The sequence below is a fragment of the Pezoporus flaviventris genome, unplaced genomic scaffold (assembly GCF_033815535.1).
Source record: "Pezoporus flaviventris isolate CSIRO_AGI_PZ_B2104156 unplaced genomic scaffold, CSIRO_AGI_Pfla_v1 ptg000023l, whole genome shotgun sequence".
In the NCBI taxonomy this organism is placed as follows: Eukaryota; Metazoa; Chordata; class Aves; order Psittaciformes; family Psittacidae; genus Pezoporus; species Pezoporus flaviventris.
In genome coordinates, this window is record NW_026892571.1 from 12,796,773 (window position 1) to 12,822,285 (window position 25,513).

The 25,513-nt window shown below is 40.7% G+C and overlaps 1 protein-coding gene across 12 annotated transcripts in view; it reads right to left on the bottom strand.

Moving 5' to 3' along the window:
- The window catches only part of SGCD (sarcoglycan delta), a 376,562-nt gene that overhangs the window by 223,257 nt on the left and 127,792 nt on the right, over positions 1-25,513 (bottom strand). The window contains exon 1 of one of the 12 annotated variants that reach the window (XM_061456833.1): positions 7,652-7,755. The exons of the other annotated variants lie outside the window; for them this stretch is intronic. The gene's annotated coding sequence lies outside the window, so the exon portion shown is untranslated. Of the gene's footprint in view, positions 1-7,651; positions 7,756-25,513 lie in introns of those variants that run through there. 12 annotated transcript variants of the gene reach the window in all.

Consider the following 25,513-nt stretch of genomic DNA (forward strand, 5'->3'; position numbering starts at 1 on the left):
CAAACAGCCAAATCCATCAGCATGAGTGATAATCCCCAGACACCAACATTCACTCACACCAACGCAAAGCACAAGGATGGTGGGGAAAAAAAAGACAACAAAACAGCAACCCAAGAGGGTTGAATTTCATTTGATGTTCACTAGACCTATAAGAGGAAAAGAATTTTTCCTTTCAACCTACATAGAATACACTGATACTGTTAATTGATATTCAAGTGCCCAGAGGCAAAGACACAGTACGCTTTTAACAAGCTGAAAAGTGTTGTTAAATACATGAATATTCTAGAGAAGAAGGCAAACCCCACCAATACCGTGAAAACAAGCCTGCAGAGAACCGAGGGAGGTGATTCCATGCTGACAGACAGACTGGTTCCAGTGTCCTCTAAAGCTGGTTTAAACCCCACTACTTTTATGTTGCACTTCATTCACCACTGTGACTACACAAACCCTTCGAGCCTCCTAATAACAGCATCTCACTGAGATCTTTGCAGTGGCATGAAGGGCCACATGTCAATGAACTTCTAAATCTGGACTTTCCCTCCTCTCCTCTTCTTCAGTCACTGAAGCTCTGCTATATTGGTACATCAGCACCATCGGTATTATAAGGGCTGAGAAGGAATTGAGCAGGGATTATTCAACTGTACTGCAGATTGTTCCTGCAGTACTGTGAGGGTTAAAATTACCAAAACCAAAAACAAAACTGGAAGAGGTGGCTGAACTCTACAGCAAATGTAATTAAGCTCCTGCTAAAGCATATGACTTCTGTTAAATTTGAAGCACAAACAACTAAACTCTTTTATCAGCTTTATGCTGAGTAAGAAAGGGACGAAGAATTAGATTTTTACAATTCAGTATGAGACAACCCCAGCCCTGCAGAATCAGCATCAGCCCCGCAGGCTGTGCAGGGTGGCAGAGCTAGATACCTAATTTTTGAGACAACAGTAAATAGATATTTAAAGCTATTGCTCAAAGGGCTTAAATAATGAATTGTAAATTAATTCATTATCATTTGCTGTATAGCTGATGGAAAACAAATCTCGTATGCCCTACAGGTTTTGGTGAAATCTGACCGTTGATGCTTTGGGCCAAGAGACAGAAGCACCTAATTTATGCACTTAATTTATGACCTTGCTTCAATTCCAACAAACATCTGTTTCCTGAAAAAATGAAGTTTTAATGAATTGGGGGTAAATTTGGCTGATCGTCGTTAAAGTTTCAAACTTAACAAATATGTACCTAGAAGAGAGCCTGACGGTTACGAGCTTTGATACATACATTTCTTAATTACTCTAAAGCATGTTAAGACCCAAACAGCTCAAACTAAAACCAGGTAACATCAGTGCTGCTGTTTTTAGAAGAACAAACAATAATAAGGAAGAACTGTTACAAGACAGTAACTTAATGTACTAGAAATACACAAGAAGTCAGGAACGAATGCAGACTTTCATTGCAAAGAACAAAAATGATCACAGAAATTCTCGAATAATAAAACAAGACTGATAAGCATTAACTCTCCACAAAATTAAATTACTTTAAAAAAGAAAAGTAGGAGCAATGAGCCCGATAGGGAAAATGACTGAATTAACGTATCAAAGGACGGAGATAGGAGAGTAATCCAGAGGGTAATACAAAAGAGAAGTTTAAAGGGACACCTTGGGATAAATTTTCTTTGAAGTACTGCACGTTCTAAAATAATAGGAGGGTTATCTGAATACGCCCATCATGCATCACAGTTATTGTACTATCACTTACAGAAAATTCATTACATAAGTGAACAGTAAGCGCTCCTGCAGAACAAGCCTAACTAAGAAGCTCTCATTCTATGCAAAATTGGTGTCATGGACACAGAACCAAGTCTGTACTTCAGATCCTGGATGCGCACCTAGGCTACACGTGATCCGCCAAGGCAGAGCAGCCTGGTGGTGATAAGCATCTTTACAGCTAGTATATCTTATTAAGTCCTACATCTCATCTCTTTTTCTCCCATTACCCATTTCCACAGACTGCCTGCCTTTGACATCACAAGCATTAGCTGCAAGACCACCAATAACTGTTACATCACATGCAACCGGCAATATCCCATTTTCTATGTATGTTGGAATGATAGGCTTTGCAGGCCATTAAAACAGCATAAACAAGCCTAGAACTTGAAGGCAATAATCAGCTATCACTTTGCAATCTTTTCTGTAGCATGCTGCGGGTGGGGGACAGTGCATTTGTCTGCCACAGAGATGAATCTGACTTCTTTAGCAACTTACATCACCGTGAATGGTTAAGGAATAATTATCAGGAAGAGTAGGTGGTGTGTCATCAGCTGAAAAGATGTCCAGTTTTCTGCAGAGCGAGGGGCTACTCATAGCTATGCAAGACCAAAGGACTGTCCATGCTCTGCGCAGCAAAACTGTACCAAAGAGGTTCCTTTGTTACTTTTTTGACTGTGCTGGAAATGTAGCTATTATACAGTTTACAAGGAAATACATATACAGTATATTGCCTGGGGGACTCCTTGGGCAAGGTCTTTGAGAAAGGTAATCCTGCCTCCTTTCCCAACATTAACCACATACTATCACAGTGCGGTATGACTTTGGCATGTCCTTTTATTTTTTAAGATGTAAGATCTGGAAATATTTTATCCTATTTAATACCATTTTTTAGCTTTAAGAGAATTAATTTTGCCTCAAGCCACTTTCCTTTCCCAGCCCAGCTCCATGACCACCTTACAGGTGCAGTGGTGTATCCAGGGCAGAGCCAGTACTGCATCCAAATGGAATAACCCAAACTGAGTAGCAGCAGATGCTAATTTCTGAACTTCATTTTCCAGCATGCGTGACAGATGATACAGATCTCTCCACATGACTAATCTACAACCGATAATCAAATACATGGCAGATACCATCTTTAGATGAAATTCAGTCTGGAAGTTTAAATGGAAAAGGAAATCAGATAATTAAAATCCTGCCCTTAGTAATACATTTTTTAAAGTGACAAAATCTATAAAAACCTCAGGCAGAAACATAAAGTGCAGCTGAAAGAGATTCATTGAAAGCCAAATTAATATTTTCATCTGTCAACACAGAAAATGTCTCTAAATGAGGTGGAGTTCAGAACGAGTACCAAGCACAGTGAGTTACTACCTTTCTGCATAAATTAAATTACTGTTTTTTAATGTTCACTACATTTCTACTGTAGAGTTTCAGCCTTAGTTTCGCACAAAAACAAAACCAACCTATTTTCACTTTCAGTGCTTTCTGCAGCATGTCAGAAAAAGGAACATTCCATTGAGACAAAGCCAGTGGTTTTCCATTAGCCATGCCAAAAATCAACCTGGCTGAAGGACCAGAGCTGGGATTAGTAAAGCTTTCTTCACCTCTGTAGCTTTGCATTTACTCTCTAAGCTGTATGAATGGGCTTGTTTGCCATACAGTCTCCAGGAACAGTAAGTTTCAAAGAGTGAAACTAAGCATACTTACGTACTTGTACTGCAAGCACAACACTTTCAAAGTCAGACCAGCTGATCAGGGTAACAGTTTAGCTACACACACACTTTAAATGATTTGTCCACCTTTCACCTTATGAGGTGTCTCCCTTAAACATATCCTCTCAAAAAGCAGTAAAAATAGATTTTAAAAATAAATAAATTAATCATAAGCATTTGGTTTCACTGCTTCAAAGAGTCTACAGCAATCACCAACGACAGACTGCAGTCTTAATTAAATGAAGATTAATTGTTAAATCCCCTTAAATTTAATACAGTTAAGTGATGTATCATGTTTATACGAATTGATCGAAAGCTCAGCTCGCAGGCATGCACAGATCTGTGTTTAATAATATGATTTTAACATTCAGTTGTCACCATACAACTGCTTCATTAAATGTATATGATGATTACCATGGCACTGCCAAGTGTTTCCAACATTCTGTCATCCAACAAATGAAAATTTACAGATGCTATTGCTACCATAAAATAGCCACACTTTGATATAATTATCCCAGTACATAAAGTACCCTGAATAGCAACATTTCAGGGCAAGGGGACAGGAGAGAATCATGCTTTTAAAATAACACAGCTGTCAGCTGTGACTTCCATGGTTAGGGGGAATCACAGCAATGCAAAAGTGCAGCAGGCTGAGCCTGGCCCCCACGACCCCCAGCACCTGCAAAGCAGCAATGGAACAGCTATAACATCTCCTCCGTTTTCTAACTACACAACATTCCCAATGGCAAATTGCAAACTAGTACTGAGGGCCCATGCGTGAAGCAGAAAGGGCTCCATTAAGAAAACAGACATCAGCAGAAGGATGAAATGCCCATAGGATCCCACCAGGTCCTGTGCAGAAAAAGAAAACAAGCAGCAGCCTGAAAACAGTTCTTGCCTCTGATCTAAAGAAAAATTTCTTCATCACCTCAAGCCTCACAAGTAAATTAATACTGGTTAATCCCTTGGCTGTTTTTACAACAGCACCTTTGCCAAGCAGCCAAGATTTCCAGTAGAACCAGGAGCAGTTCCAAACAACGCAAACCATCCTGCCAGGCACTCTTGTTAAAAAATTTGATGTTTTTAAATAAGGGTAAAGCACAGGCAGAACGGAAATTGTCCATTAATGCAAGCTAACCAGTAACAGTCCTGAGGCACCAAACAACGCAAGACCAGCAAAACAGGAAATCCAGTAGGCCCTAAAAGGCATCCAGAGATTTAATAGCCAGTTACAAGCTTGATTTAGTTTATTAGAGCCAAATATCTCATTACACAGATAGGTCAGAAACTTCCATTCCCAACATCTTCTCTACCCTATTACACATGCTGTTTATAGAGGATTATTTATCCCCATTTTTAAAATAATGCATAAAAACGTTAGTCTTCTATGGGCTTGTCTTTACACATTAGAAAGCTTTTCTGAACATCATGCTTGAGATGAAAGTTAGGTTCTTTCACATGAAAAGTCAGTGCAAGGTAACGAAACATTCCCATAAAAAGGAAAACCAATTCCAGTGACCGCAGCAAGGATTTCGTCAAACAGAAACGTTTCATAGATTCACTCTGTTGCTCTGCATACAAGTAATTTCTATTCCAAGGGCAAATCTCAGGTCTTAGCCTCAGTGTAACAATTGAATCTGCCACTCTATTAATTTTATTCTGAGATGCAACATATTTAGAGAACTACTTAAAAATGCAGTGCTTTCTCTTAGCCAACATATAGCAACCCTTTTCCCAAAATAATTGACATTGTGGGATTCATTCCGATGTGCTTACTCATGCACAACAAGACTATAGGAATAAGACAAAGAAAAATACCCACTGTGCACTTCCTAAAGCAGGAACTCAATTGTATCAGTCATTGCCTTGAAAGTTATACACAAATTAGCTTGAAATTTTAAGAACCTCTTAAGGGTTAAATCTCAGCTCATGTTAACTACATTGCCCCACTGAAGGTAACAAATCTATATGCATTGCTACTACCTAGGAACTGTGGGAGGAGGAACTTCAGCAAGAAGCCACATGTGTGGCAGCAGTATTTAAATCTATAAGGAAACAAAGCAATTTTCATGTCAAAGTCCCAAAAGAGCAGTACTGGAGCTGTTTGCCTCATTCCAGCTGCGTGAGAAGAATCAATCGCACGTATGTACTTCTGTCGAGCCAGGTGAATTGCTGAGTGTGCAAAATGATAGCTGGCTCCAGTCACCTAAACACAAGCTCAGAACTGGTCTAAAAGTGGGGTCTTTGAGGGATAGCAAAACAAGAAAATGGGCTTTTTTGAAATCTTCATGTGTTCCATCCTTCAGCTCCCCGGTTACCCTTTGTCCCTTCTTTACTAACTTTCAGTCCTGTCTCAATTCAGATACTCTTCTTTATTTGGCTTTTTTAAATGTTCTCCAAATATCCGATTTATTTGGATATGCACATAAACTATTTCCATACTTCAAACAGATGCATTACGATGCTGGGCACCAGGATTTGAGAAGAAATACCCCAGCAGTATCCTGGGACTTACTAACTAAACAACAACCCACTTCATTTGCACCCAGTTGACAAGAGCTGTGTGTCTACATGCATGTCCTGCCGGCTCTGATAGTGGCTTCACAGCCACCCACCAAAGCCAGCAGCTTACATGCCCAGACACTGCTGGGCTTCGATCTCCTACCCACCTTGGGCTCACACTTCATTTTCAGGATGCGAATTGTTTCAACACTTATGTGACAGACCTGACTTTCAGGATTAACAGATATTCTTTAGAACCAATAAAAAGAAATAAAAATAAGAACTAAAAAGTCAGCTTGGTTTAGACTAGGATAAACATCCTGGCATCTCGATTTTGCATTTGGGATTTGCTCCGCTGTGCCTCTCTCAAGCAGCGCTCGGTGTTTGCCTGGCAGTCATCCCTACCACCTGTACTCCACAGCAGCAAGAGGAAAAGCTATTGGTATTCAAGGCATGCCCCAGTTAAAACTACTGCCATAAGCTGACAAAATATCTCATATTAGATCCTAGGACGGCCGTTTCTCTACCACCTTGTATGACGTAAGGCAAAAGCGAAAGAAAATTATGGGGCAGAGAGTGAAAAAAGCCAAACAACTCAGCACAGGCATCAATCATCTCTATTATCCTGCTTGGGCACGGGGAAACTTTGTGCAGAAAGCTGGATACTGCTCTCAAAAAGTGCTTCTGTTTCACAGATTTGCTTCTACAGCCTTTAAAGAAAAATTGTTTCTAATTTAAGTCATTAACAATGATTATTCACAACTGCCAGTGAAAATACAAAGCTCCCTACTAATGCAGTAGTCTGGAAATATTACAGCAATGTGTCACTTTCACTTTTGTTCTAAATAAACAGAGGGAAATAAAAATTAAGTATCACATTAAACACAAATGCTATTTCATCCCCGATTTCTGAAGGGCATCCGTTTTAGAGCACAGTGCATTTAGACAGCTCATTATTCTAAAAAATGAATTTAGCTGTGCAGGAATATTAATTTTCTTAAGAGAAATTTGATTTCATTTTACAACTTTTCTGACTTTATTAGAAACATCTTAGCAAAGTGCGAATTGCTACACCCTGTCCTTCTGCAAACTAGACAATAATATCCATCATGGATCCATTAGAGAAAGGGAAGACAGGGGATGTGTCACCAACAAAACACCTATGGGTGTTTAAATGGTTGCTTTCATGTAGTAAGAAATGCTGACTTATTCCACATTGTGACCATGTACAATACAGTGCCATGTAAATAAAATTATGATCTGAACGCATTGCTAAACTGGTAGGTGAAAACTATTACACACACAATCTTTGCACAAAGAAAATCTGCTCTCAGAGTTATTTGAAAGGACTATTCTATTTATATACAAATATTTACACAGACTGAACAGCACTGTGTTGATCTCTTCCTGCATGGAATAGCTTGTATTTTAAAAACAGAACTACTGCACCACTTTCAACAATTCTGAAGAATTTCTATTGCAAAAATATCCCTTACATTGGGAACATGAAGACTGAAAGACACTTGATTGGGTGTTTATATCCTACTTGTGCAACATGATGGAGTTGTACAACAGTTCCATAAACGCTTGGAGTTAGCTGGCCTAGAACGACCATAATGGTATTGAAAGTATATTTATGATTACAAATATTTTCATAAAGCAGCCTTGAGTTACCTTGTATTTACCCATGGACAGCTACCGTGGATTAACAGGGATACAATGGCTTGTTATCCCAGAGCCCACATAAACATGCTTACTCCAGAGTAGCTTAGACTGAAGAGGTGAATCAATAGGATAGCTCACTGAGAGGTCACCCCTAAAGGATAGAAAAAGGTTTTCCCAGATTCAAGCAATATACTTAATACTATTTTCATGCACAGATATTAATTTCTCACACATCTCATGTCTGCCAGGGAAGAAAGATCATTATGTGGCATGGGAAATGCCCCTGAATCAAGCAACAGGCAGTAAATGCAAATGAGACTGAGTTATAAATCACTAATTTTCTCTAAACTGAAAAATATCACAAGGAAATGCTGGAATTTCTATCCAATTTGCTTTTCCTTTCCCCAGTGATTTTTAAATAAAACAGTACTGAACACATACTCAACACTTTCCCTTTATCTTAACTCTTCTTTTTGCTTGTTGTCCTCCAGTCAACCCAATTTCTAACAGTCATTTGCAAAACAGCTTAAAAATGTTGTGGAGAAAAAGGATACTTAGAAACACAGGGGCTGAGGGAAGGTCTAATTTCAAATATAACTAATAAAATATAGTAACTAGGCTTATATTTAGCAAACAAACACGTTCAATATGCTGAGTTGAATACACCTAGCCTACACTTCACATCCACCTAGTGACAGTAGGGGACCAGATACCCCAGTACAAAGGCATGATTAAAGCTGGTTATCTTCACCACTTTCCTTCCCCTAAAAGAAAAACAGAAGGAAAAAAAGAAAATAATCACAACTCAGGGTGCATTCTCCTAGAAATAAGCAGCCGATGCCATGTACCAGACCATCCCTGGAGGCATTTCCAGGGGAAAGCAGTCCCATTGAAAAGGATCTGCCCTGGCTCACACCTCTGTCCCAGGAGGCTGCGAGGATGGAGGAATTCAAACATGAATGAAGCATTTTCCTTGCACTGTCCACTATAACTCCTCACCATGCCTGGCTTGCGTTAGGAAATTGTCTGCTTCAGCACAACACTTGCCAGAAATTATTAACACTCCGATTTCTCACAGGGAAAGACTGGCTGCTCCGCACTGCTGAGGTGGCTGGCGGAGGAGTGAGCAGCGGTATAACTTCAGTGCTTTATTTTAGCCTGAGATGGAGAAACAGAGCAGAGCTGAAGAAGCCGCTTTCTTCTGCTTCATTCATCACATGCAGGAACAATCTAGGCAGGTGAGATGGGCAGCGATTTTGATCTCATCGTGTGGCTACAAACTTCCTACATGCAAATTTCAGCTACCTAAAAAGTCACTTTCCAGCCCCCGCTCCCAGCACATTATCACCTCACTATCTGAAGATTATTTCACCCTGTTACTGCAGTATCCACGAGCAACTCATCATCTTTAATAGATTTATTCTCACAAATCCCTGGAGGCAGAGAATCACAGTGATGTCATTTTTGCAGACAGCTTTTATGTGCCACGCTTCTCTAGCATTTGACCTAAGTTACACACCAATGCCAGGCAGAGTCAGGGGAAGAAATGACGACTGGTACCCACTGCACTGAGATGCAGTCATGTCCCATCATCATCACCCCCTGTCCTCAACAATTATAACCTACCCTTTCTCTTAATTCCTCCTGCAGCTTTTCAGCATCTTGACTATTATCTAAAATACCAGCCGATATTACCTACCTACACGTCATTAAATATTTGGCACTTTAATTGCACTGAACTCCCCAAAATGGCAGATTTGGAACAGCCTATACACACCCAGTACCTCAGTCTGCAGTCCGAAGTGCAGGTTGCTGTTGACCTCATACTGATAACCAACTGGTAAAACAGAATTAAACAGCAGATCTTTAGCCAAATTGTTAGCCAAAGATAGCCCATAGCAAGAGTTTCCAAGAACCACCTTTCCTCCCTACCGTGTTCAGGATGAGCATACAGGGAAGGGAAGGGAAAGGAAGATCTTTGTCTCTCCAGATACAAGTTAGCTCCTTTTCTATGCCCATTCAGGTACAAGGTATAATGACATAAGCAGTGTGTTCCACTTGTCTCCAGTTCCCCAATAAAAGAACTACTGTGTTATTTGACAAAGTTTTGTCAGATATTTTCTTATCAAAAAGACTATTTAAATCCAATAATTTGAATCCAGAATACATGTTTTTGAAAAATTCTTCCACTGAAAGTGCACCCTCTTTTCTTATCAAACCTGTCATGACTATTGTCCTTGGATAAATACTACGACACAGGTTATTCAAAAGAGGATCTGAAATCCATACAGAGCCTTTAGAGACGATCATGTTAATTTGGCTGCCAGTCATTCACCCTTAAGGCTGAATTCAGCTAAAAAAACCTAAAGACATGATCCAAACTGCATAAAGCTGCAGAGGGAGATGCTCCTCAACTCCATGGTGGAAACTGCAGTTTCGTTTTGCATTAGTTCATTTCAGTTACAACACGAGACCACAATGTCCTGTATTTACAGAATCAGATAACGTTTTATAATGTACACAGTCAAGAGTATAATTTGCACATATGTAGCTTTTCCCAGTGTACCTGGAGCTTACCTATGTACCTCGGGATGCTGAAGAAGGAAAATGGGTTATATTCATTTATTTAATTATTAAATACATTTAGTTAAGGATTAGACTAAGTGATTTGATGCAGGGATATGTGGCAATAAAGGGTGAGGAGAAAATCCAGAGGTGTTTGGGGCTGGTGGATCAGAAGAGGCTATGCACTCCTAGAGCTATGTGCTGCCAAGGGTCAAGGCAGGCAGGGATGCTGCAGACAGAATTATCTTGGCTAGATAGCCAAGTTTGTGTGAGTGAAGCAAACAGGGGTAGGTACATGGAGCTTTCTTCCATGGCCACGCACAGCTGCTCCATGTGCTGGGCACCGCTGCCTTTGCGAAAGTGAATACACAAAGCCACGGGATACAGCACCTCCCTAGTACTACTATATATTGCAGGATATCAAAACAGAAAACTGATGGAGAATGTCAGAATACCCTGGAGAAGTCTGTCCCTGGACCAAATGGGGTGTGAAAATTAGATTAAACAAAAGCACATTAAACAAACTGTTGAATGAAGTCCCAGGTATATGTTTAACTTTCTCTGGAGTCTACTGAAAGGTGTAGCCAACTGGAGCTACACCTACACTACTTGCTTTCATATGCTGGAGAAAGAGTAAATGAGTGTTTTGATTATTTGGTCTTAAAGAGGACTGAAAAGGAAAATAACTACTACAGAAATGGAGATGTGCCACCACTTGTTTTGTTTCATGCTTTTGATGAGGAATAGAACACAGTTACCACTTTTTCTTTCCCTCTTTCCTTTTTAAAAAAAAAAAAATCCCCCATTTTTAAATTAATTTTTTAATTTGCCAAAGCACTTTTAAAGTAAGTTTCATATTTTACAGCACAGCTTATTTTTCAGTGAAGCAGAGCAACACATAGAGCTTCGTATTCCCTGCGAGAATAAGCATAGGCTGCAAAGTCCTCCACAGTTTTGCATGCTTCTGAGCCGTCTTTCCCTCTCCTCTCTTCTCTGTTTCTGTCCCCAGCTCCTACCCAGCCTCTTGCCAGCATTGCAGTGGGTACCACAATCACTGACTCCCTGTCAATGATTCCTTGAAACAGTACAGCTAAACGTAACACCTTTAAACATAAACCATAAACAGAACAACTTTCTATAGTTTGCTCTGAAAGAAAATGCTGCAAGTCACAGCTCCCAACTATGCCATTATGCCACCAAAACAACAAAACCCAGCAATGATAAACAGTTCTTTGAAGATAACTGGGAAAAGACATGATACAGTAAGTACTCACTATTATTTGAATTGTGGAAGCTCATATTTTTCAAGTTCGAGATATTTGGTTTTGCATGCTTTCATACGCATGAAACATGTTCAAATCACATGCTTAACAAGATCTAATGTTAATTTGGGCAAAAGTTTGCTATTAGCTCTAGCCAACTCTGGATATGCAGAACATCACATGTGCAACATCCCACTCCTGCTGGGCCACTGCATGCTGTTCTGGCCATATGCTGGGTGATGAGGAAGCAAAACAAAAGACCAACTGCAGTATTTCTCCCTTAGAAAAAGATAAACTTAAGCTAATTATATACGTTGTCTGGAATGAAGAGAAATTTAAACCACACTTGCTTCCTTATAGCTAATATTTATGTTAACGATGAAGGAAAATACTACTCCGCTAGGATACGCCTAGAACTGAAGAGCAGACCATTATATACTTTTTTACAGATTACAGCAGCATTAAATATAATAAAATATGTGGATTCTACCAGTCAAGACATGCTTTGAACAGGACTCCGCATGGGGTGTTTATTTCCACTATATAATGTTTTGACCAATTAATCATCTACTCTCACTGGGATCTGCTCCCTTTTTTACCCCTCGGTAGGTCACTGGATAGTGATGTTAATTTGTCAAAGTTGTCACGCAATTTTCTGCTTATTAAAAAGTGAGGAATTACACTGCAATTTCAAAATCTATACCACGCAAGGCAACTCCGGTGTCAGGGTCTCAGAGTGACCTCTGTGTTGATAGAGGAAAAAATAGGTCTCTTTCATTTATACTAGAGATTAAAGTCTTTATCCCTTGCTGCACCAGACACTACAGCTTCCCTTCCAGAGGTATTTTGTTTGGGGTTTTGCTTTGTTTTTTAAGTACCTGCACAGAAGAAAAAGAGGAAATAACATGTCGGGTACATTATTTCTATACAATTTCCATCTGACTTCACACAATTTAATTACATAAAGATGGAAATTCAATTTTAACATTCAAATATTTTCTGAAAATAAAATTCTGTATTTACCAAGAAAAGATGGAAATTTGCATTCAAAGGCATATATCAAAAGAGGAAAATTAGAAAAGAAAGGGCAATTGTCTTTTGCTGTGAAGGATTCAGCCACAAGGGAGAAAAGGAAACATCCTTCTAATATATGTTGAAAAAATAAAGAAAGAAAATGTGAATGCTCCAGTTTCATGTCTCCTTTTCAGTACATGGTACTCTAGGAAGCTTAATAAAACCCCAACATTTTGACCACTTCAGCCTCCCCCAGGGATATATTTCAGTTGCTAAAGAACATCTTAACTCTCAGGCGCTTACAAGTCTAGCAAAGTCAGCTGGACTGCCGCTCAACAACATGTTTCAGCACTTGGTAGAGCTATCCATAAATCTTCACATGCTCCAGAAGAGAGCCTTCAGACAGAGGCTCCTGGCCACCAGCCCTGCAATAATTCACTTCTATAAAATCATTTTCTACCACTCACACGGAGCCAGCAGCCAGCCTGGGCTTCAAAACAACAGGCAAACTTAGGAGGAGGCGAGAAGCTGCAGCCTGCACCGAGCATGCTGTCCCCTGCTTCTCGTTTCTCTGCAAACTCTGGCCAACACAGGCATGAGTCTATAAAATAAAACAATAAAAAAGACTCACTCAATACAAGAGCCAATTCATGCTTTGAGAAAAGCATCTTTTGAAAAGAAAACACCTGAAGTGAACAAAAGGCTCTTCCCATTCTACTAAGTGGAAATATTTCAGTCCCTGGATGATTTCAAAAACAAACCCTCCTAACTGATGAGGGAATTTGGTGGGTGAGCCCACTCCATCTGCTCCAGGGGTCCAGGTTGCCTCACAAAGTAGTCCAGAAAAAGCCTTTTCCTGCAGCAACCACCTGCCATCATCAACCCTTCATGCACACTGTAATCTCTGTGAGACCAAATGCATGTTTAGCAGGATACATCTTGTTCTCTGCTGCATATAGCAAGGACTCTAATCCCTCCAAGATTAAACTGTCAATCAGAGGGACAGCTCTTAGTGCCCTGAGGGAGATGTTCTATTATGCAAGGAAATCTCTTACCCGGAAATTTTCAACTATAAGATGTCATTCAGTTCCTCTTCCCAGGCCACTGACTTAATAATAAATAAATACATTTAAAAACACTGATTTTTAAATTTTACTTTACTAGAAGAAAGGTAAAAAAGAAGGTTTCAGACTGGTGTAAGACAGGACTGGATTTGGAGGAAGAGTGGAGGACTGAGAACCAACAGAGTTTCCCACCCACTGTCGGCTCCAGATTTCATATTTCAAGTAGAATTATCAAACTATTACATTTCAGTGGGGGAGAGGGGCTGCTTGCAGTGTGCCCTGTGGAGAAACCAAGGCAGGAATACAAAACTGCTCAAGGCAGACCGGGTTAAATGGAGCTTGCCAAGAACAAATAAGAGTGGCCTGTCAAGAAGATTAAAATACAGTAGATGCTCACAACGGAAGGATAGAGGGAAGATCAGAAACCAAGCAGTGTGAAATGGCAGGAAAATGGGGGGAAACCCTGTTTCTGTGGGGGAGGTTTGTAAGTCGGCTGCTTTTAAACCAAGATTAACCTGCCCAGCCAAAAGAAGGGGTTGCCCTCAAACACATAAGTAATATTTATTTTCTGCCTTAACACCACCAAAGTGCATTCAGTGTCACTGAGTGCTAAATATTACAAATGTTCAAACCGACTGCAGCAGTTTCTATAGATACTGGATTATACTTCCATCCCTTTCAAGTTATTAGCCTGTGTTCAAGTAGTTTTGAACCAAGAGCTCAGATCCAAGCCACACCAAACCTACAAGCAGTTGAGAAATTTATTTTACTCCTAATTCTTGTCCTTAAAGCAACCGAAATTTGAATCCTAATATGATTTAAGAGGGTGAATAACAGCTTCAAAAGTCTTTGTATTACCCAGGGTTTTGCCAGGCCTCTCAAGAAAGGAATACTAAGTGATTCCCCAAACCAGCAGCTATCACATCTTCAAACGCAAATGAAACTAAACTGGAAACAAACTGAGAAATGAGCTCTTCATTACAGCTGTGATTAAATGAACCTACTGTCTAACGCTAGGACAAATATGGTACTTCACTGGATATAACTGTGTTTCACTCTAGCAAAGTTGATTATAAAAGCATGAGATAATTTGCAATTATGCAGTAAAAACATCACATTTTTCAAATGGCACACAAATTTAACAGTGCCCATACAGTGACATGTAACACGCCATCTAAGGATTTTGGGTATTTACCCCAGTAAGTATGCCAAGCTAAATGAACCTATGAACCACACCATCTACATTCAGAATATCAAGGTTTTCCCCAGTGTTTCTTCCTTCTTCTTTCTCCCTCCCTCAACTTGCAAAGTGAATCTCAAGGCTGAAACCTTCAGGCTTGGCACTGAAACACAGAGCTCTGCAACCCATGTTTGGGTGACACTGCACACATGCCACTGCCAAAAAAAACCCATGGAAGTGGGAGGCCTTCAATATTCCCCAAAACTCCCATGATGCTCCAATTCCAGGAAATTCAGAAGTACCATTACATCCACATAAAGTTCACCCATACATTTCTTAGCTATGTGGGAGACAGAAGGCCCTACCTCCTCTTGCACTTCCCATAAATGAATTCCCCAATATGACAGAACTGTACAGCAAAATAACCTCCTCATTGAGGTTTGTGTTGTACTTAAGCTTAAACCTAAATTCCTTGGATTTGTGACGTTTCTTTTGGTAGAATTATCATACGCCTGTAAAGCTGTGGGGAGGCTGGGGAAAGCTGCATGTAAAAGGCACTCGGATTGGGCGTGGATGAGCACAGGGCTTTTTTTCTGGAGACTATATATAATAACAGCCACAGCTTTTGAAGGCCGATCCTGCCTTTCTCTATGTCTCTACAGAAAACACAAAAGTTAGTAACAAAAACAATGAGACCAAGCAGGATGATCTGCTGAGTCCAGGGGCACACAGGTCCAGCTGACACCCTGTGGCTCCATTCAGCTGCTTCCCACGTCACACGAATCCTTGTCCACAATCCCACGTCAATGCTGGGGTGGAAAGACGAAAGGATTCACGGTGGTGCTGCAGTCTCGCTGCTGCACGGTGCTTTGCGTCTCATCCAGATTTGCATCTCCAACTACTCCTCTCTCCCTCCCAAATTTCTCTCTCCCCTGTTATTTTCCATCACTAAGGACATCACTGAGTTTTCTCATCAGCATGAAACATTCACTGGGAAGAGTCAAGTTTATTTTGTTCAATGTGTTTTTGTTAGATAAGCACTTGGGAACTGCTATTTATCTTGCAGAAGTCCTGCTTCCTCTCCATGCAGGCCAGCAGCCTGCAAGCTGATTTCTGTAGTGTTCTACTTAACTGTGAGTCTTGTTTCTTCTAGTCAGTCTTCATGATTATAGTGAAGTACTGTCCTAGTATGTAATCCAGTTACACTTCCATCGCATGCATTTATATTCAAGTATTACAGGTCTTTTTGGGGATCAGTTTTATTTTCCCTCCACAAGAACTGGGATGTATCACAGTGCTGGTTGGTGCACAGCAATTCCCACAGACTACAGAAATACTCCCCAAGCGCTTTTTCTGCAGGAATGGAAAGAAGGCTTAAAATCCACAGTGAATCTCAAACAGAGCACAGGAGCTCTGCATGTTTTCAGGCATCTCACCCAGATACTAAGTGACCAGTGGTGGTGAGAAACTAAGTGTGGCTTGCCAAGCAGTCACAGGGGGATGCCCTCCTCGAGATAACACACCCGCCAGTGATGGGAGCCGCTCCAGACGGACAAAACACACATCAGCTCATTCAACCTGTGTCAGAAGTAATTTGTCAAGTGTGTCTCAACATCTCTTTGTATTTTAAAAGACATTACAATAGGATAAAAAGGAATTCAGCTTGCTGAAAGCACCCAAGCCAGGGTCTGGCTATCCCCTTGCTAGAAGGACCTCGATGCTTTGTGCTAGTCAAGAAAACCCCATATATTTAGTCTTCTGATAAAAGTATGCCACAAGACAGGACAGAGCTTTTACTGCTGTAGAGCTACTTCTGTAGCCTCCTAATGAAATTATGTGTTTCCTCCTATGAAATTATATGAGCCATATAGCTGGAAGAATGAAAACCCAAAGACTTTATACCAAGGAACAGAGCAGACCAGCATCACCTGGCACCACAGACGGGTGCCGTACCTCAGTGCCTTTAGGAAACATGAACACTGGGCAAAAGCCTTTGCTGCAAAGCTTGCAAGACAGCAGTGAAAGAAAAAGAAAGGACATTATTTAGAGGCTCAAGGCAACCCTCCCCTGAGCACTGTGGTTTCTGTTGAGTCAGAGCTGTCATCTGCCCTGCAACAAACTTATCTTCACTGTCCATTTTGCAAGTAAGATTCAATCAGGGCTCCCAGACTCCTCAGGGAACCAGCACTTTAGCATGAACTGCTTCCACTCGAATGTAATGGAGTGAGATTGCTCATGCCATTATTTTAAACGATTTGAGGCCACACGGTCCCCAATTTCATTAGTTGCATTTATATACAGACCTTACACTTAATACTGCGTAGCACAGAGACATGTATACATGACATATCAGCTTCTCGCCACCACCAACCACAACAACAAAAAAAAGAAACAAAAAAGCAAAAAAAAAAAAAGACCAGCACCCACCACAAAGAACCAAGAAAAAAAAAACACAAAAAAAAAAGAACCCACAAAGAAATTAAAACGCAACCAACAGCAGCAAATGATCAGCATAAACCAGAGTATGGGTTTAAGTGTCTCCATTTGATACATCATCTATGTGGGGAGGATATTTCTGCCCAGATGTGTAAACATCACACACTTTAATCAACTGTTTGCAAGTGGAAGATGCACAATGGGGCTCCTCCCGTTCTGCTTTATGAATTAGAAAGATTACTGTCGGCCAGACCTTGCACACACTGGTGCTGGAAGGCAGTGTAAAAACAATGGGAGTCCCAGACTTTACCTGTACTCAGGAGTTCATTTAAGTTCAGGTGCTCTATTTAAGCCAATTAACCCCATTGCTGCTGAAGGCTTTGTGGGCACTGGTCAGACCCGAGTGCTTGTGACCATGCCCTCACACTGCAGGAAACATGCATTCAGAGATGTGTCACTCATCCACTTAAGCCAACCTTAGGCCAGTCTACACTAAATTGAGACAGGTTTAAAAATAAGCTCAAGGGCTGGCACAATATTGCATTGTAATAACACAAAGAGTGTATGTTTGTGTATTGGGCAATACCTTTGGATCTAACAACATGTGAGAGAGAAACATGAAAATAGTAATACATAGATCCCAAACTGAACAGTGTGACAAGAGTGATTACAAAGCACTCAGGAAAACAAAGCCACGAGCAATTAAGCTTCAGGAAGCTGCACAGGTGTGCGTCTAATCAATGCTTATATACATTTTTCCTGGAAGTGCTATAATTCTGTATCCATTTCATTGTTTAAGAAAAATTACACACTTCAGACTTCACAGAGGATCATAATAACAACTTTATCTATTTGGCTATTCATCTATTAAGTGTTATTAGTGTCATTTTGTACTTGTGCAAAATGATAAAGTAATATAAAAAAGAGAAACTAAATTAATGGAGTTGAATGCTGATATGTTTTTACAGTTTGTTGTTAGTTGCAACATGGATACAGTTAAACAACAGATGCTGTGAGTTCTTCTAGCTACCGGTAATTTTTGTTTTGTTCTGTTTTTCTTACAAAACAGATTTTTTCACATTTAAACAGCTGCTGGGCGATTTTCAGCATGGAAAATTAAAACCTTCTCCCCAACAACGAAACAATGATTTGCTGTTAATTCAGATACGGAAAAAAGAAGAAAGAGCATTTTTATCCAAACACAAGGTAAAGAAAGGGCATAACCTGGGATGTGAAATTAACCTGCAAACAGTGTCACAGGCAAAACCTATATTGCAATAAACTGGCCAAACACGACAAGACAAATCTGGCTCATCCACCTCAGTAACTTTCTTATGGAGGCAATTTGCTTTGTATTTTTCCATTCTTCACCCCAGCACCTCCCCTCACCATAACAAGGATACAGTAATACTGCATTAAGCAAGTCTATGTGAATATTCAGTGGAGCAATCTTGTTTCAAGATGAACTTTCTGGTTTAAATATAATCATTGTTTGTGCTAGAGAGGATGAAGCCAATTAAATGCTGCTTCACCTGGAAGGGAAGTGCAAGGATCCCGTGGTGTTGGAGCTGATTCCCTCCATAGGTTTAGCCCAGCTACGGTGAATCCAGGTTTCATTTCCACATGCCCAGAGCGCACCGAAGGCATCTGACAGAGGGCACCACCCTCAAGAAACTGTTGTGGGATCCCTACAGCCCCAAGGAACTAAGAAAGGACTCTGAAGATCCGAGACCAGTACCCAGAAAAGGTCTTCATTAGAGAAGCTGTGGCTGCCACATCACTGGCACTGGGAAGTATAAAGGCTGTTTAAGAGGCAAGCAGAGACCATAAAAGTACTGGGAATGTCTAACACCACCAGAAGGGAAAACAAGCAACTTCAGGGGGGCTTTAAAAGGTGCCACACAATGACAGCTGTACTACGCTGGCATGCACATATTGTAAACAATGGAAAAAGTCAGGACACAGCCACGTACGCAGGTCCAGAACAACAGCGATGCGAGACAAAGTGCAGGCACCGAGATCATAAATTTATAGGATGAGAAGAGAAACCTCCTAAGTACAATATTTACTGCCTACTCAGGATTCTTTCCCCCCACTCCACTATGTTTGCTTGACCTTGGACACTCCCTGCTTGGTATTCTCTGAGCAGTACAGAGCTCTTTTTCAGTACCCAGCAAGTCTTAGCCCTTCCAGGCTCACAGGCTAAGGTGTTTTGTAACATCAGATACCATATGGGGGAGCCGCCTTCTCTCTCTAATACATAAGATACAGGTATAAAGCCCTCTACATACACATAACTGATGTATATTCATTAAAAGTCAATGTATAACATTTGTATCATTCCAGCCCCACAGGGAGGATGAAGTGCCTCCCCGCAGGTAGCAACACCTCGCACAATTCACGATGGGCTGCTTCGTACCATGTTAGATAAAACCTGCATTTCAAGCCCGTATTTCTCCTTCATAAACAGCTTTCAGAAAGGAGACCAAGGCATGCACAGCAACCCTGCTAGCACTGCAGAAAGCACTCACCTTTTTCACACACATGCCCAAAGGCATTTTTCCATTACATAACATTTTTCAGGCTCTTTTGGACTTGGAGAAAAAGGGTTTCAGTGAAATAAAAACATCTCTTATCTTTAAACAACTGTCAGTTTAGGAAACAACTGACTGAGCAGCAGCTGCGTCCTGGGTTGTACATTGTTTTATATGAAGGCAGTCCTTAAAACAGAACCCCGGAAGTCCAATTAGTTTGTGAGCATCTACCTCCTGCTGAGCTCTCCTAGCATCGTAAGCATACGTCCCAGGCTGTTTTCATGCTTCCCAGGATTGCATCTGGGCTAAAAATACTGGATAATTATTTTAACACAGCAACTGCGAACATTCCCGGCCTTTTTGGACTTCTACACAGTCATCATGTTCAGCAAGGAGAGCCTTCCAGATTAATATAGAGATACTGGAATGGCATTGGAGAGATAAATGGCATGGATTGAACAAACTAGATTAGGAGGCTTTTAGGCAGATTCCTGCTTCATACTTACATACTGCCCACATCACCTCAACATTTGTACTTAATTGTCTGATGTACACTGCAAACATCAAGTCATATGGACAGATCCTCAGCCTTAGTTATACTGAACGGCACTGATTTACAACTGAGAACAAAGCCCTGAAGTTTTGGAGAGACTCCATTAGCTTTATTTCACCTCCTGGATGAAGATCAGACTCTGCGCTCATCAATATGATTCACTCTCTGCTTCACTCCTCAGCTCATGGCCTCTGACTATTCACACTCCATGCAAGGTAGCTTCCTCCCAGTATGTTCTGGGGAAACAACCCATTTCCAGAACACTCTGTCTGGATGGTGCTGTGATAGTGTTTGTTTGAAACAGACCCTGCAGCAGACTGGAGAGAGGAACTGTCCACTGGGGTTGGGCGTAAAGAGACAAACGCATTCCAGACATTCACACTCTGAGCTCTGAAGTACTGGAACATAAAAACATATTACAATTAAAATCCAGACGTTCAACACTTTTCAAAGGCGATCAGACAACCTGATCTGACTCTCTGAAACCCAGCTTTTACAATCCCGATCGCTAAGCAGCTTGCACCAACATGCTCATTTGTCATATGTCTCTTCGCTATGATTTTTGAATTGTTAAAAGTCAAAGCAAGTAGTAATACAGCATTGTTCCATTGCTTATGAAAGCCATGCAGGAAAAAAAAAAAGCATCAAAAATAATCTAGGTCAGTTCATTTGAAGTGCAAATTACTTTTGCATGCAATACAAAACGCAACAAGTGCCTTTCAAGCTGTCTCATTTGTGATAACACAAAAGTTGCTGATGGAATGAGAATTCCCAGGTAGTTATCAGGGAATTTTGCATACCATTTGTACTTCATACTGCATTAGCAACTCTTGCATCATGTCAGCAGCTTGAAAAAATAAAACAATGAATTACATCTCTCCCAGTTTTTATTCTGCTGTGACTGAGTAATCACATCACTCGTCTCAGATGATTTTGCATTCAGTGCAAAATGCTTTGTTCTTTTCTAAAGGAATAAGAAACCTTACACTACCCTGAATTACCCCAGTTTACTAAGATGAACAGTCAGCCATCAACAATATCTGGTTATCACATCTTCAAGGTACACAAGCTGCACTAGACCATCAGGTATCTCGCTATTAGCAATACAGATAGAACCAAAGCTAAGGTTGCTATCTCATCCTTGACCTTAACAAGCTGAAGGAGAAGGAACAAACAACATCCTAAAGGTAAGACAGAATGCTTGTATGGACAAATTTTAGAAGCAGAAACTGACAACAGTGAGAAAAATACTTTTTTACACTTTTTCTTGAGTTCTTGGTGAAAGCTAAGGGGAAAAAAAACCCTAAACTAACAAGCAAAAACCCAAAACAAAACCCAAACCCAACAAACCTCCCTCAACTTCTCCATTATAGTTCATTGCTCTGGCTAGAGCTGCGTTAGCACTTTATAGACTTGCCAGCAGAGTTGGCAGCTTCTCTGGGTCAGGAAGAGCAGGCAGTGAGAAAGTAAACCCTCCTTTGTAAAACTGCCTTTTCAAGTTTCTATTACCTCCAATCTTGGTCTCTGATTTTTCTATCCCACCAAGCACTCCTTCACCCAGGTTAGGACACTTACCCTGCAGCACAGCAGCTGCTCCGAATGCCCTCTCTGGCTGCAAGCAGAAGCCCAGGCATGTCCCTAATGTACTGGGGAAGCTGGAGCTCTACCGTCTTATGTACCAGTTTACCTCCAGCAACAGAGGATCAAGGGCGCACTAGGCGGGGCACCTGTATCTGTGGTACTACACCATAACATCAGTTCTCCCCCCAATAACCCACAGGTTTATTCTCTAGCTTGCCCCACCACAATTTCAGAGCCTGAAGAGGTTTATATCAGCACATGGTACCAACTCATCCTGTGCCAGCACTGGATGGAGTCAGATGGAGGCTTTTCAGATGTTGTGATGCCAGCACATCTGAATCCTGATCTGACATCGCAGCTCTGGAGCTGCCCCAAGAGTGCTAAAAGCAGGTTTGAATGCAAGGGACAGTGCTTCGTAATCTGTGCAATTTGCAATTTTGCATCGTTAGGCTTATGTACTCATTAGGCTGTGCAGTCTGTGCCTCTCATTTCTCATCTCTTCTTTCTTTTAGTATCAGCAGCATTTCACTGAAATTCTGAAGCAGTCCTCACTAGATATTTGTTCCTTTTAAAATAGAATTTGCAGAAAACAAAAACATAACATTTAAATGCCCTTCAGCAACACATCTTCTAAATTACAGTACACATTAATTTTTCACAGGACTTTGTGAAGCAGTTTTATCTTACATCTCACTTCAAGTGACAAGAGGAAAAGATTTAGAAGTACCTTTGTGAGCTTTATCATCAAAAATACGTATTCACTCCAAAAACTGCCCCCCTTCTTTTTTTTTCCCCTTTTTAAAGTTAGCCACGAAAACTGAAATTTCTGAAACATAAGGAGACTTGCATACTCAAGTGGGCAGAGCATGAGAGGCCTAACGTACACTGGCTAAAAGCAGATGTTGAAAAAATAACATTTCAAACCAGCAGAGCAGGAGACAAAACAAAACACAACTATCGCTAATCCAAAAAGTCACAAGCAAAAAGCCTGAGCACAAAACTGATCTGAATTGCCAATGGAACATGGGCAACCAAGATCATCCAATCAAACTGACTTTCTACAAATGGCACTTTAAAGCAAGTAAGCAAATCTAAATCACAGAGGACTTTTATGAGCAAGTGAGACAGCCATCTGGGCAAGAATAAAGCAAGGACCTGGAAGAACAAGAGGATGGACAAACTGACCTCTTGCTTTCCTTTCCAGTCTAATTTTTTCTGTGAAATTTGTGACAATCGGTGAAATACACATATGTACCAACTTATCAAATCTTCAGACTAATAACAGGTTAGAGTAGAGGACACTAATAAAGCTTGTTCTGAGCCCTATGCTACAACAGGTTCTCCTGCATTTCAGTATACAGTGTCCTTTGTAGAATAATACAGACCTGGATAGGTAGTAAGGGAAATAAAATTAATTTTCAAGTCTAAGGTTCTTGTAAGTATCCTTTTTCTATTGGATTTAAACTATTTACAAGCCAACTGGGGCAATTCATATACATTAAGGTCCAGGGTAAACTGCTAAGTACATCAGAGAAAAGGCTACTCCACGAAGTGGGCAGGAATGGGATGGGGACAATGGAGCACAGGGTGGGCACACACAGAGTAGCAATTAGGAATTTAAACCTAGACAAAATAGTTGTAAATTCTGGCCTAAAACAGTAACTGCTTTCTATACTGAGAGTTATTTTTAAGTATTTCCCAAAGGATCTTCTAAAACCTTATTCCATGAAAACCTGGGAAGGTGGAGGTTGAGCAACCATCTACTTAATTCCAGCAAGCTGAAAGGGAAGGAAGTGACTACATCCAGTGCCATAATTTGATGTAGTGGAGCAGTGTCAGAGTTAAGTATGAATGACCATATTGCTTTGACCAGTCTAAAAGCCTACAAGGGACTGCTTCACACATCTAAAAATACAAAGAAACAAACTTAGGAAAAAGAAGCTATGAGGAAGCAGTTTTCCTCATTTCCTCATTTCCTTTTCCATTCACTGCACATGCATTTTGGCAAAGATGATGCAGTCTAGATAGATGAGAACAATTTTCCATCATTAGAGAAGTCTTAAACAACCCCTGACTGCTTATACCGTCATCTCGTAGGCTCCCACTAAATTGCAGTTATTTGTTCAAAACAAAACGATGAGGCCTGTGATATAATAGAGCAATTTAAGCAGTGAAGAATACAACACCTGTAATTCAATTTCATGGCAGCTGGTTTCACAACATGTTTCTGTAACATTGCTACAATATAGGAAGCTTCTCTCAGAGCATAGCAATTCTTCTTTAAGTAAGCCATGCTCTCAAGAGGATAGTGGGCTTCAAATAGACAAATACTATGCACAAGAGGGAATTTCTATCTCTATGCCAGTCCTTTCAGTTCTACCTCATTAGCTGCCACTGTTCTGAGGGTTTATAATTTAGTTTATATTTCAGTTTATATTTCATATTGAGAGGCTGTTGTCAGGAAAGGTAACAATAAAAGTCATCCAAGATCTCTAACCTTGAGTAAGTTTCCAGGCAGAGGAACACACAAGACGTTCTCTTCCTATTAATCTTTGCTGTAACAGTCACCATATACAAGAAAAAGCTGTAAATCCCACGTATATGACCTTCCCAAAAAGTCAAGGATGGAGCTGCGGGAAGATGGACATATCAATAATGACTAGTCAACGGAGGAAGTACAGCAAAAACGTTCTCCCAAAAGGAGAAATCTAGTATCAGCTCAAAACCCTGCAGCTGAACTGCATCCAGCAGTGAATCCTCCTCATCCTACCTAGCAAATGATAAGGTCAATTGCTATCTTGGCTGAAGGTTCTTTAAAGTACAAATTGATGCAGATATCAAAACTGAGGTTTGTAAAGGCTAAGCTAAAGCTAAGTTTGGTTTTACTGCAAACACTTCAGTGAACCTACCCTGACCGTGGATCTCTCTGCATCTCAAATCTGCAGGTAGAAGGCAGGGATGCCATATCTCCCTTCACGATTCAGTGATCACAGTCAACTTGGATAGAAATATGCAAAACAAACAGACTTCAACAGAGTAAAGCATAATAAAGATCTAGAACTTCTGCTCTTTTCAGCAATCATGCCTGTCATGAAGGCACAAGGGTTTAAAGAAAGTCACCATGAAGCCCTATCATTACTGAGCACTGTGCCAAAATCCTATCAAAAAGCCAGAATAGAATAAGGCAGTTCTGGTCTTGCGAAAAGAAAAGACAGCAAAGCCACAGCCTCAGCAACTGATACAGCATCACACAAAAGACTGCATTCGCTGAATACTTCACCATTTCAGGCCTCTCAATCATTCAGCTGGTTGTGGTGTTAGTTCACTGTCAGGCCTGATGCTGATTAAAAATCCCTATCCCAACCCAAATCCACTCATGATGCTCCAATGACATATTTGTCTTTCATAGCAGACCTTGGTGTCAACAGTTAATAAAGTTTATCCCTTCCTCTAGCAGAGCGAAACACCTGACCTGAATGAGGCAGGAGAATGGAGTCACCTTTTATTTCCACACCAGCTGCTTCAGTTGAAAGAGGTTTTGCAGAGGGGCAAAAACACCTCAGGGCACCCCAAATCCTGAATTTTTTAAAAGGACCTCCCAGGGTTTGGTCCTTCAGTTGTCACATCAGCTTCTGATGAGGTGTGAGACACAAGTCCCTCCAAAGCCCAGCAGAGCGCTGCC